Raw genomic sequence first — 13,136 nt, 5'->3', positions numbered from 1 at the left:
ATGGGGGACTATTTTACCTCCGGAATATTTTACCCAAGAGGACGCCATCATCGTTTAACCATACAGTAAAGCTGCATGCCCTCGGGAAAAATTACGGCCGTTGTTTCCCCTTGCTTTCAGCCATTCGCAGTACCAACACAGTAAGGCCGTTTTGGTTATGTTACAAGGCCAGATCAGTCAATCATCCAGATTGTTGCCCCTGCAACTACTGAAAAGGCAGCTGCCCGTCTTCAGGAATCACACGTTTGTCTGGCCTCTAACTGGCACCCCTCCGTTGTGGTTGCATCTATGGTACGGCTGTCTGTATCGCTGAGCCTCCCCACCAACGGCAAGGTCCATGGTTCATTAGCAGGGGGAGGGGGGGGGGGGCGGTAAGAACCCCCTATTTGTTGACAGCTATCGGCCAATTAGTCTGACCAATGTTGTTTGCAAGTTACTTGAATGGATGGTAGCCCGTCGGCTCAATTCGGTCCTCGAATCTCGGGATCTATTGTCCCCTTCCCAGTGTGGCTTCCGAGAGGGACGGTCTCCGATCGATCATTTACTTCGCTTGCAATCCGCACTTGGCTGCCTCATATCAGACTTATGAAGGTAGGATGTTCCCGTAAACTCAATGTTCTTCGCTTCCTTGCCCACTCCTCTTGGGGTCTGGACCGCTCCCTCCTTCTCCGTCTTTATCATGCTCTAGTTCTGTTTTGTTTGGACTACGAGGTGCGGCTAGAAAAAAACCGGACTGATGCTGGAAAAAACATTTATTTTCAATTATTTACAATTTCATGTTATCTCCTTCAATGTACTCTCCTCCTCAGTCTCTACACCGCTCCATACGAATTTTCCACTGTTCATAGCAATGCTGCAGATCATTTTCGGTAAGTCCATACATTACTTCCGTCGCTTTTTCTTTTACTGCTTCAACAGTCTCAAATCTAGTTCCTTTCAAAGCTGACTTGACTTTAGGGAAAAGAAAAAAGTCACAGGGGGCCAAATCAGGTGAGTAGGGTGGATGATCTAAGATGGGAATGTTGTGTTTTGCCAAAAACGTCTTCACTGACAACGCACTGTGAGCTGGGGCATTGTCTTGGTGAAGGATCCATGACTTTTTTCTCCACAAATCGTTCCGTTTTCTCCGTACTCGCTCACGTAGGGTAGCCAGGACGCTAATGGAGTGATGCTGATTCACTGTTTGTCCCTCTGGTACCCAATCAATGTGCACAATCCCTTTGATGTCAAAAAAAAAAACAATCATCATTGCCTTGAATTTCGATTTTGACATTCGTGCTTTTTTTTGTCGTGGAGAACCAGGAGTTTTCCAATGCATCAATTTTGTAAGAAGGTGGGATCACTTTCAATGTTTTCCAGGATGTCAGAACAAATCATTCTTCGGCGTTCCTTCTGTTCAATTGTGAGACACTTTGGAACCATTTTTGAACACACTTTGTTCATGTTGAAACTTTCATGAAGAATCTGCCTAACACTTTCCTTGTCAACTCCTGTTAACTCAGACACTGCTCTGATTGTTAAACGGCGATCTTGTTGAACAAGTTTACCGATTTTTTCAATGTTTGCAACAGTTTTTGCTGACAATGGTCTGCCAGTGCGAGTGTCATCACTGGTGTCTTCGCGGCCATCTTTAAATCATTTAAACCACTCAAACACTTGTGTTCGCGATAAACAATCATCGCCGTACACTTGTTGTAACATTACAAACGTTTCACTTGCAGATTTTCCTAGTTTGAAACAAAATTTGATGTTAACATGCTGTTCTTTCTGTACACTGAACATTTTCCGACGCACAGACAAAACGTCAACTACTTGAAACAGACGCCACGGGCAGACTGAGTGCAGGAGGCAGATGAAACTCGAGCAGTAGGCGGAGCGAGAGTCATGTGACAGGCCACGCGACTTTCAGCCTTATTGCATTCGTTTTATTGTTTCACCAGTATTAGTCCGGTTTTTTTCTAGCCACACCTCGTATGGTTGTGAAGTTTATGGTTCGGTTGCTCCTTCCACACTACACATACTGGATCCAGTCCACCACCATCGTGGTATCCGTTTGGCCACTGGTGCCTTCCCTGCTAGCCCTGTTGATAGTCTCCTGGCTGGATCTGGGATCCCCTCCCCTTTCTGTTCAGCGGTCCCAGCTTCTGGTGTCTTATGCACTCACTGTCTATTCCTTTCCTACCTTGATGTCTGTTCCTCTCCCACTCATCCTTCCTATTCTATCCTGTTCCAAGACCATGGATGTTGCCCACCTGATTCCCGGGCGGGTTTACCGGTTGGGCTCCGTCTTGCATCTCTTTGCCATGATTTTCAGCTTCCTTCTTTGTCCTGTCTTCGTTCGTCGCATCCCCCCCCCCCCCTGCTCCTTCTCACCCCCTCCCGGTTAGCTCCTCAGCCTTGAATTCCGATGGATCTCTGCCGAGGTCCAAAAGATTCCATCCCCCTGATGGTGTTCCATTCCTTTTTCTGCTGAATTGTATGGGAGTTTCAGGATGCTGTTGTTTTTTACACTGATGGCTCTAAATCTGCTGATCACGTGTGGCATGCCTTCACGTCCGCTGTTGGAATGGAAAATCATCTGCTGCCACCTACATGTGAGGTGTTTACTGCGGAATTGATGGCAATTTCCCAGGCCCTTACCTTTATTAAACAGTCCCAACACAACCACATTTTGTTATGTATGGACTCAATGAGTCGCCTTCTGGCTATTGACCAGTGTTTTTCGTGCCCTCCCTTGGTCTCTGCAATCCATGACCATCTCGCTGATATTCACTGTGCTGCTTGTTCCGTTGCCTTCCTTTGGGTTCCTGGCCATGTGGGTATCCCGGGTAATGAGGTCGCTGACCGTTTGGCTGGGGGAGCAGTCACTTACCCCCAGTTTTCTGTAACCCCTCCTGCAGCGTATTTACGGCTTCACATCTAATCTCACTTCTCACAATCATGGGCCAACTCTTGGGAGGGTACTTCCCTGTCTAATAAACTTCGTGTGATTAAGGTGACACCAGGCACGTGGTGTTCTTCCTTTCGCCTCTCCCGAAAGGACTCGACCACACTGTGTCGTCTCCGCACTGGCCATACCAGGCTGACCCATGGTTTTCTTTTGCGTGATGAGCCACCCTGGTTCTCAGTTTGGTTCTCGGTTTCCTCTGGGAAAGTGGTTTTATTCTCAGTTTTAAGGTTTTTAATCTCTCTCTAGTGTTGGGGCAGGCGTAGCGCGAGCACGAAACATTAAATCGAAAACACACAGACGCGTGACTTGACAACACTCGCGAACACTAGACAAAGCTTTTGACTTTTGAAACCAAGCTGTGGCAGCCATTGAATAAAAATATTCTATACATCTATCCCCTCTCCCCTGTCTTACCTAAGCCCACACGGCAACACAACAGTGCGTTGTACGTTCGCTGTTAAATTGTTAAAAACTCGGCTTCGTTTGATGTACTGACAATACACGGAAAGTGTTTGGCGCCACACTTCCATCGTCAGTTTCAACAGGGCTAGGTCGCACTGCATAGAGCAATACTGTACGTGTACTTCCAAGGAGTTCCAGTAGATGGGAATGGCATGAAACCACGCAGTATGGACAAGAAACATGCTAAAACTTCAACCGACACCCGCATGAATTGACGACACTCGGACTTTTGACATGCGCAAGTGCACTGATTAGCAGTAGACTGCCGAAAAACACCAGCGAATTCATGGCTCCAGGCGCAGACAAGTTGTGAAACTTGTCGAGTGTCAGTCTAGCTAGGCCAAAAGCATAACTGCGTGATGCGTGAGACATCGTCAATATGAGCCGCGAAGATTGGAAAAATTTGTTAGGATAAAGCGGATTTTGGACAAGCGCAATTCGGATAAACAGGAGTTTACTGTATTGGTAATATTGGTACCACTACAAAAAACATGTGATTCATATTTAGCCAGAAAGATAAAAATAGATCAGCCTAGTAGTATTGCTACATTCTATTGAGTTTAGCATAAAAAAAGAAATCATTCTGCAATGCAGTACAGAATTAGGCCACACTCAACAGTGAAAAAAAAAATTCCTTCAAGCAGACAGTGTTTCATGATGTCAATAAGAAACTGAAATACTATAGTCAACATCTTTTGCTATGCTACCTTTTGCTATGTGATGTTGAAAACAAGTAAAATTGCAAATACGTTTAATTACAGACCACTTATGTTTTATTTCAATAAAATGAAACGCGTTTGATGACACAAACATGTTTTCTCGTAGTTACAAAGACAGAGTTAAAATATACTCAATAACTGTAAAGCAATTATGGACAATATGGCCACACGAAGGAAGAATTCATTGATGAATGGCTTTGAATTCCAGCGTGCCCTTCATTTTTATTTTTATGGAGCCCCCTTCATGTTGTTTTGGTGCTGACTGGGCTTGCAAGTGCAACATTTAGTTGTACAGACACTTTTGCAACTGCCACAATCCTCTTCATTGATTGTTTATCATGAGCACCCATCACACTTTCACCCATGTTGTGACTCAATGGATGATGTTTTTCTGCTTCTACTGTATGCAGCACAAATCTTCAATTTGATGCCTCTTGACACACCAAACACTTCAGCTACTTTACTTCTGGAAGTACACACCAAATGAGCATCAACAATTCGTTCACCTTCAAATTCAGTGATCTCTGACATAATGCACTCAGAACTACACAAAACACAGGTTTGACCATGACTGAGACTTGCAACATATAATGGACATTACACAGGTGCTGTTCATGGACAAATACAACAGCAGAACCTGCAGGCTTGGCTAGCCTCTGCAAATATGTTCAAGCATGCATTTCTCATGATGTTCCCACATTTTTGTCCTACCCCTATATGCATTACAGTTCATATCTTCGATCTGTTTCTGAAAACAGTCAATATTCAATTTATTGACTACACTCTTCAACTCAGATTTAATAGATTTTGTATACTGATCAGTAATATCATATAATAGAAGGAATTCATTTCATGGTCTGAGAGGCCATTCACTATTTGGTTTTGTAATATAATTTTGTTCATTAGACAGTTCTCTAAAGACATTATCAGTGATTGTTTTTGAACAATCAGCTACCCTAGTTGGTAAGCCGACAGAAGGAATGAAACCTAATGATAGTGTTACTGACTGCCATAAATGTTTAATGGAGGAGTTCAGTAGAACTTCAAGGGGCCTTATGAATGGATTAAAACAACCTGAAACTGCTTGATACACATTTGCTATTGTAAAAGTTGTATTATGAAAGTCTACCATTGTCGCATGTACTGCTCCAGGCAACATTTCTTGATGTCTGTAGTCTTAGATTTGTGATGGTTTCCTGATGAATGTACCAACTCCTCCCTTTTACATTTCTGCTCTACAGAAGTGATATGCTAACCTAAAATCTGTAACACAACAAATTTGCATCAGTGGTCAGATGATGTTCAGAGAGTCGAATTATGTCAGCTGCATTTGACAACTCTTAATTCACCAATGTAAATAAGTACTCTTTAATTTTAGTCTTAGTCCTCAAATATTATCATGGAGCAAGGATAATTGGTATTTCACTCTGACTGAGATATAACTGAGCAGAAATAAAAGTTCTGTTTATTACTAAAATTGTTTCTCACCTCTTGGTCTCTTTCTGTCCTCCTAATCCTAGAACAAAACTACAACCTCTAAACTGATTCAAGGCTTTTCATGATGTTGTGGTTGGCAGTAGAGCCAACACCGTGTTACTAGAGGAGGCCGAAATGCACGCGTTTTAGCTCACACAGGCTGGCGTGAGGTCTGGAACAGGACAAGGAAATTAGAATTTAGAAAAACGGACGTAGCTGGAGGAATACTTAACTTTAATCCATTAATGATGAACATCGCTCTTGACGTTACATGATTCACAATATCAATAGTAACTGAATATGGCGCCTTGCTAGGTCGTAGCAAATGACGTAGCTGAAGGCTATGCTAAACTATCGTCTCGGCAAATGACAGCGTATTTTGTCAGTGAACCATCGGTAGCAAAGTCGGTTGTACAACTGGGGCGAGTGCCAGGAAGTCTCTCTCTAGACCTGCCGTGTGGCGGCACTCAGTCTGCAATCACTGATAGTGCCGACACGCGGGTCCAACGTATACTACCGGACCGCAGCTAATTTTAAGGCTACCACCTAGCAAGTGTGGTGTCTGGCAGTGACACCACACATGAATTATTCAGAGTAACTGTTGTCAAATAATGATGTACTATTTAAGTCCCAGATCTGCAAATTTCATGTCAAAGGATGATAAATAAATCAATACTCACTTCAACATAAATCTTATTATGGGGCATTACTACAGCATTAAAAATTGGTCAGCACCCTTCTGTTTTCTGAAAATTGAACAATGACTCTCGATTTTTATTGATTTTCTGGAATTTAGGGAAAATTTTGAATGGTAGTCAGTCAAGCATCAATGGTCTCTAACCTGTGTAGAATGTAATCACTTCATTCCTTATTAGCAAAATATTAAACCATCCTTCAGAGTCTCAAAAATGTATTTTATAAGAAATAGAATTGTCTACTTCCTTTTTTATGTTTATATGGCTGAGTGTCATTAAATGTAACAGGTCAGGGAGAATGGTCGACCCTCAGGATTCATAGATGCCAGCGACAGCAGCATATCAAACTGGATGCGATTTGTAAACTGTTCACGTCATGAGAAAGAGCAGAATCTTGTAGCTTTTCAGTATAAGAGGAAAATATACTACCGTACTACTCGCCTTATACCACCAGATGTAGAACTGCTCGTGTGGTATGGTGAGGAATTTGCAAAAGTCTTGGGTATTAACAAGAAGAAATACCACAAAAATAAACAGTGTGCAGGTGAGTAACCCTGAATTATGGCAATGTAATTGTTACAAAAATCTGAATTCCTTAACATTTTAATTTGATTTTCCTTACAAATAGTACCGTGATTAATCTTAATAGTTAACTGAAGGAGATATTTGACTTTTAGGAGTGAAGAAATAATAGGATATGAACTCATACAAAGGGATAAATGTTTTATGTCATGCAATGTGAAGTAGTACAAAAAGAATAGAAACGTTTGATAACAAGAAAATCCCAATTTTGTGAATGAAGCCCTCTAGATCACTTAATAAATTTCTTTATTATTCTTCTTTTGGTTAATGCCATCATCTGGTATCTGTTATTAAGATTAAGGAAACATTAAGAGTGACAGGTATTTATTATACAACACAAAGTAACAATAGATTAGAAGTTATAAATAATATTTAAAAGTACACTCGCCAAAAACTTAGAATAAACTGAAACTGTATTGGTTCTTGAGTCATTCTCAGGTCTCGAGCATTTATTCTTTATATATATGCAGACTGAAGCTCCGAATGAAAATTTGTACCTATGCCAGGATTCGAATCTGGGTCACATGCTCACTAGGCAGATGAGCAACCACTATGTCATCCCGGGACAGTGGGTTTGCATGACTGCATGGACTACTCTAGCACATCTCCCTCCACAGTCCAAATTACAATTCACACCACAGACCACTTGCTATTCCTACTAAACTCTAGCTTCTTCAGCTGTATTGGAATAGCAACTCAGCATTGAATGAACTGTGGTTCTACTTGAAACCTAGTTATAGGTGCTTTAATCAAATGAAACTATATATGTTTCCAGAGTCCTTTTCAAGTTTCAAACATTTGTAGTGAATATATATGCAGACTGAAATGAAAAATGAAAATTTGTTAATACCAGCATTCAAACCCTGCCTCGTGCTCACTAGGGAGATGGGCAAACAACTTCGTGCAATGGCTTTGCACGATGGCACGACTAACCTAGTACATCTCCCTCATCAGTACAAATTCCCATTCATGCCTCAACCCACTTGGTATTCCTCCTATAAAGTTCGAGGCTAAATGGAGTGCCAAGTGGACTGAGACATAAATGGGGATTCGGATTGAAGAGGGAGGCATGCTAGGGTAGTTCTAAATTTCGAGTTTAGGGGGAATACCAAGTGAACCCAGATGTAAATGGGAATTTGTATTGAGGAGGGAGGCATGCTAGGGTAGTCCTAAAATTCGAGTTTACGGGGAATACGAAGTGAACTGAGGTGCAAGTGGGAAAGTGGATTGAGGAGGAATATGACCAGGGTTCAAAACCTGGCCTTGGTACAAATTGTTATTTATCGCTTCCGTTTATGTATATAAAAACTTAGAACTTGAGAAATGAGGTTCATGGTCAGTATTTAAAACCAGCACCTACTCGTAGTATCAACTAACAACTTAGCACATAAAATTATACAAAGCTATAAGTTCTAGCTGTCAGGTGGTGAGACTATCCTTAAATTACAAATTTTCAAAGTCAAATAGTATCAAATGAGTATAGTTGCATACTTGTAAAACTAGATTTTCCAGATGATGGCAATAAATCAATGTTCAGTTTACCCAATAATATACAGAAAGATGGCTCACAGAATGGCAGAAGCACTGCATCATTGATAGGTACACAAACAAAAGGTACAGAGCTTTTCTAGGTTTCAGAATTCACTTCCTTTTTTAAGCTTTTAGGGAACACTCACACACACACACACACACACACACACACACACACACACACACACACACACACACAGCCGGTCACAGTGGCCGAGCAGTTCTAGGCGCTTCACTCTGGAACCGCTCAACTGCTACGGTTGCAGGTTTGAATCCTGCCTCGGGCATGGATTTGTGTGATGTCCTCAGGTTAGTTAGGTTTAAGCAGTTCTAAGTTCTAGGGGACTGATGACCTCAGATGTTAAATCCCATAGTGCTCAGAGCCATTTGAACACACACACACACACACACACACACACAAGTTGGGCCAGGAAGGTTACAGGACCAAAGGGTGTGCTGTAAGGATAGCTCCCATCTATGCAGCTCAACAAAGCTGGTTGTGGTGGAGAGGATCCAGATGGCCGGGTTGTGAAGCAGCCATTAAAATCTCACATGTTGTGCTCTGCTGCATGTTGTGCCATTGGGTGGTCCACGATGTTTTTTGCAGTGGCCATTCATTCAAGTTGACAGTTGCTTGATTGTCATACCAATGTAAAACGCTGTACAGTGGTTGTAGCAGAGCTGATATATAATGTGGCTGCTTTCGTAGGTGGCCTGGACTCTGATGGGGTAGGATAAGCCTGTGACAGAACTGGTGCTGGGTGGGTGGATTGGGCACGTCTTGCATCTGGGTCTTCCACAGAGGTATGATCCCTGTGGCAGAGGATTGGGGGTGGGAGTGGCTTAACGATGGACTACAATGTTGTGGAGGTTGGGTGGGCAGAGGAACACCACTCAGGGAGGGGTTGCAAGTATCTTGGATAGGATGTCACTCATTTCAGGGCATGATGATAGGTAATCTAAGCCTGATTAACCCTTTTAGTGCCAAATACGATCTGATCGTGATCCAGATTTTCGGCGAAAAATGCCAGTAACGATCTGATCGTGATACCTTTCTCATTCGCTAGGAAATACTAACAACTTTGCCTTCAAGCGCGGAAAAAATGAATGAGAAAGGCATCACGATCAGATCGTTACTGGCATTTTTCGCCGAAAATCTGGATCACGATCAGATCGTATTTGGCACTAAAAGGGTTAAGAACATGGTTCAGTCGTTCCAGTGCAGGTTAGTATTGGGTGACAAGGCAGCCACTTCTTTGTGGTAGGTTCTTGGTATGGCTGTTGGTATTAGGTGTGTGTGAGAATGGGAGATCTGTTTGTGACATAGGTCTAGAGAGTATCACCTGTCTGCGAAAGCCTCTGTGAGGTCTTCAGTGTACTGGGTGAAAGAGTTCTCATTACTGCAGATGCATCATGGGTGGCCAGGCTGTATGAGAGGGATTTTTTTGTATGGAAAGGGTGGCATGAAAGTGGAGGTACTGTTGGTGGGTGGTGAGTTTGATGTGGACTGAAGTGTGGATGGGGCCATCTGAGAGGAGATTAACATCTAGGGAGGTGGTTTCCAGATGAAGTGGATGGGAGAGAAGGTGTTGAGGTTATGGAGGAATGAGGACAAGGTGTTCTGGCCTTGGGTCTAGGTTATAAAGATGTCATCAATAAACCTGAACCAGACCAGGTTTTGAGGAAGCTAGGAATGTTTGCTTTAGGTGACCCATGAAGAGGTTGACATAGGAGGGTGCCATGCGGATGCTCATGGCTGTGCTATGAATTTGTTTGTATACCTTCCATTCAAAGATGAAGCGTTTATGGGTTACGAGATAACTGATCAGGTGTACAAGGATTGAAGTGGTGGGTTTGGAATCCATAGGGCATTGGGAGAAATAGTGTTCAATTGCTGTAAGGCCACTGGAACAAAGGGTGTTGATGTATGTGGAGGTTGCATCAACGCGGACAAGCAGGGATCCGGGGGTAAGGGTGTGGGGATGGTGGAGAGCCGATGCAGAAAGTGGTTGGCATCTTTAATGTGGGAGGCTGGTCTTTGGATCTAGAATGAAATTGTTTGGATAATTGGTTGGAGATAAAGATAAAAAAGGGCAAGATTCTTTCACTAGGGGCTCTGTAACCAGACACAGTGGAGAACCTAGGATTATTAGGTTTTTGGATTATGGGGAGCATGCAGATAATGGATGTGCAGGCTGTTCTTGGGGTAAGTATGGAGATGGATTCAGTGGAGAAATTCTGGGCATTACCTAAGGATTTCAGCAGTGTTTGGAGAATATGTTGGACTCTTGAGATGGTATCACTTTGGCAGAGCTTGTAGGTGGAGTTGTTGGACAACTGACAGAGACCCTCTGCCAGGTAGTCACTCCGGTTCATCACAATAGAGGTGGAGCATTTGTCTGGCAGGAGGATGATCAGGTCCGGACCCATTTTTAGATTGTGTAGGGCAGTCCTTTCTTCTATTGAAAGGTTGTTGGTCTTAGGGAGGGACCGGGGGAAGGATGGTGAGGCCAGGTTGGAAGTTAGGAATTTCTGCAAGGTGACGATGAAATGGTTAGGTGGGAGTGTTGGAGGACCACAGTTGGTTGATGGTGTGAATTGGCGCAGGCAGGGTTTGATGTTTTGATTGGGTTGGCTTTGGTTGGAGGTGCTGGCGATAAAGAAGAGTTTCCACTGTAAGGAGTGGGAGAAGGATAGTAGGTGTTTCCGAAGTCCAACGTAGTTAAACCTGGGGGTAGGGCTGAATGTGAGAGTGTTGAACAGGGCTGAAACTTCTGTGAGGATGAGAATTTTGGTGGAGAGTTTAACAATGGTGTTCTGAGATTCTGTCAGCTCTGGATTTCATGGAGTGTTGGTACGGGGTTTTTGGAGGATGTGGGTGGTTGAAAAGGTCAGTTAGGCAGCATCAAGGTTCTATGAGGGGTTAATGTGGAGGAATGCTATGGGTAAGAGGGGGGTTGGACAATGGTGCTCCAACCTAAGAGTAGGACATCAGCAGGTTGGATAACTTACGGAGGTGGTGTCTGGAATTCTCTTCCAGGTGTTGTAGTGTCAGGATTTCAATTTGGGTTATGAGTTGTAGGTAGTGGGGATGGCATAGTAGTAGTATTTTGCAGAGGGTGTGGAGGTGGTTCAGGGATGCCTGTGCCATGGAGCTGTGTTTTTGTAGAACCAGGTTTGTGAGCGAAACAGACTGGCTGAAACTGAAAAGATGGAGGTCATTGTGGAGGGAGGGTTGGGATCCAGAAATAGGGAACTTTATGGTTAGGCCATTGGGGGTAGGGGCATCCCATGGCTTAGGTGGCATTTAAGGAAAAGAATGTGGGTCAGGAGTTTCGTTAGGGATAGGAAAACTTCTCTGAACTTGTGCAGATAGATAGGGAAGGGGTCCACTGTGAAAAGGGGAAGGGATAGCTCTGGGGAAAGAAGTTGGTGTTGGAAGTGGTGAGTAAAGATGTCTGGTTGTTGTAGGGAGATGTGAATAATGTTGACCGGTGTAAGAAATAAAAGGAATTGTATTGGGGGCAGGGGCTAGTATTGTGACTATGGTATATCTGATTGCGCGTGATATATCATCATGCACATGAAATAAATTCAATCACACATGATTTATTGCCATGTGCAAGAGATAAAAATAAGAAAGAAGGACAGGTAGATCAGTAACGATATGTGAGGGAAGGAGGATTTTGATTTGCTAGAAGTGTGTTATGCAGTTATCAGGAGATGCGTGGCATGTAGAGGTGCATGCACATCAATTGTAATGGATGTGGCCAATCGTACAGTGTGTAACAAAAGTCACATGTAGCCACGTGTGTCGCGGTCATTATAGAGTGGATAGCAAGAGGGAAGAAACATAAGAGAAAGAAACAGATGGACAATAGACAGGATATAAATAAAGGAGAACAACGAAGGACATACGAAGTCACCTAAACCTGACAAGTGTTGACTGAATCCACCACAAAGTAAACTTCTGTACGACTTCCACAAGATCTTTAATAATAAATTCATTTTGCATTAACATGAAGTAGTGACTGTAAAAGTGTTACGTGTTGTAATTATTACAAATGTCCAATAAATAAAGAAGTGTGCCCTATGAACTAAAACTTAGCCAAACAGTATAGTAAAGTATGTATACCTGTAAAGCAAATTAAAAAGATTAAAACAATCTTAGAGTTTTATTGGAGTCTTCATTTGTGAAAATACCATACCATGATATCTAGGTCCAATGTTGAAATCTCTTCTGATTGTCCAGCAAATTCCTTTTTTCTTTTGACATGTCTGCAATGTACAATCTGAGAGGTGGTGCAAGAACTGGTACTTGGGGTAGACTGCTCTTTAATTTTCTTGGGCTTGGGATGAGACTTGTTGGAACACTGAGTCATTTAGCACACTATCGATTGGTCAAGCAATTTATTTGAAGGAGATTACATGAAGAAGCTCATAAATTATGCCTTCTCTCCATGCTGCATCACAGGCCATTGATAGGTCAGTAAATGTAGCTGTAGTTTTAAGTTTTATTCCAAATCCTGCTCAGTGTAGGTGGTGAGTGACACAGCTTGATATGCATAGCTATTTTTGGCCAAAGCCCTGCTTGATCAGACAGGACTGCTTCAAGTAATCTTGTACTGATTCTATTATGGATACGCTATTCTAATAGCTTGTAAGTTTCAGATAGCAAGGCTACTGATCTGTAATGTTTAGGGCTGTCAGCTGGTTTTTTAG

The sequence above is a fragment of the Schistocerca americana genome, chromosome 2 (assembly GCF_021461395.2).
Source record: "Schistocerca americana isolate TAMUIC-IGC-003095 chromosome 2, iqSchAmer2.1, whole genome shotgun sequence".
NCBI classification, from domain to species: Eukaryota; Metazoa; Arthropoda; class Insecta; order Orthoptera; family Acrididae; genus Schistocerca; species Schistocerca americana.
Note: the sequence above shows the minus strand (reverse complement) of the source record.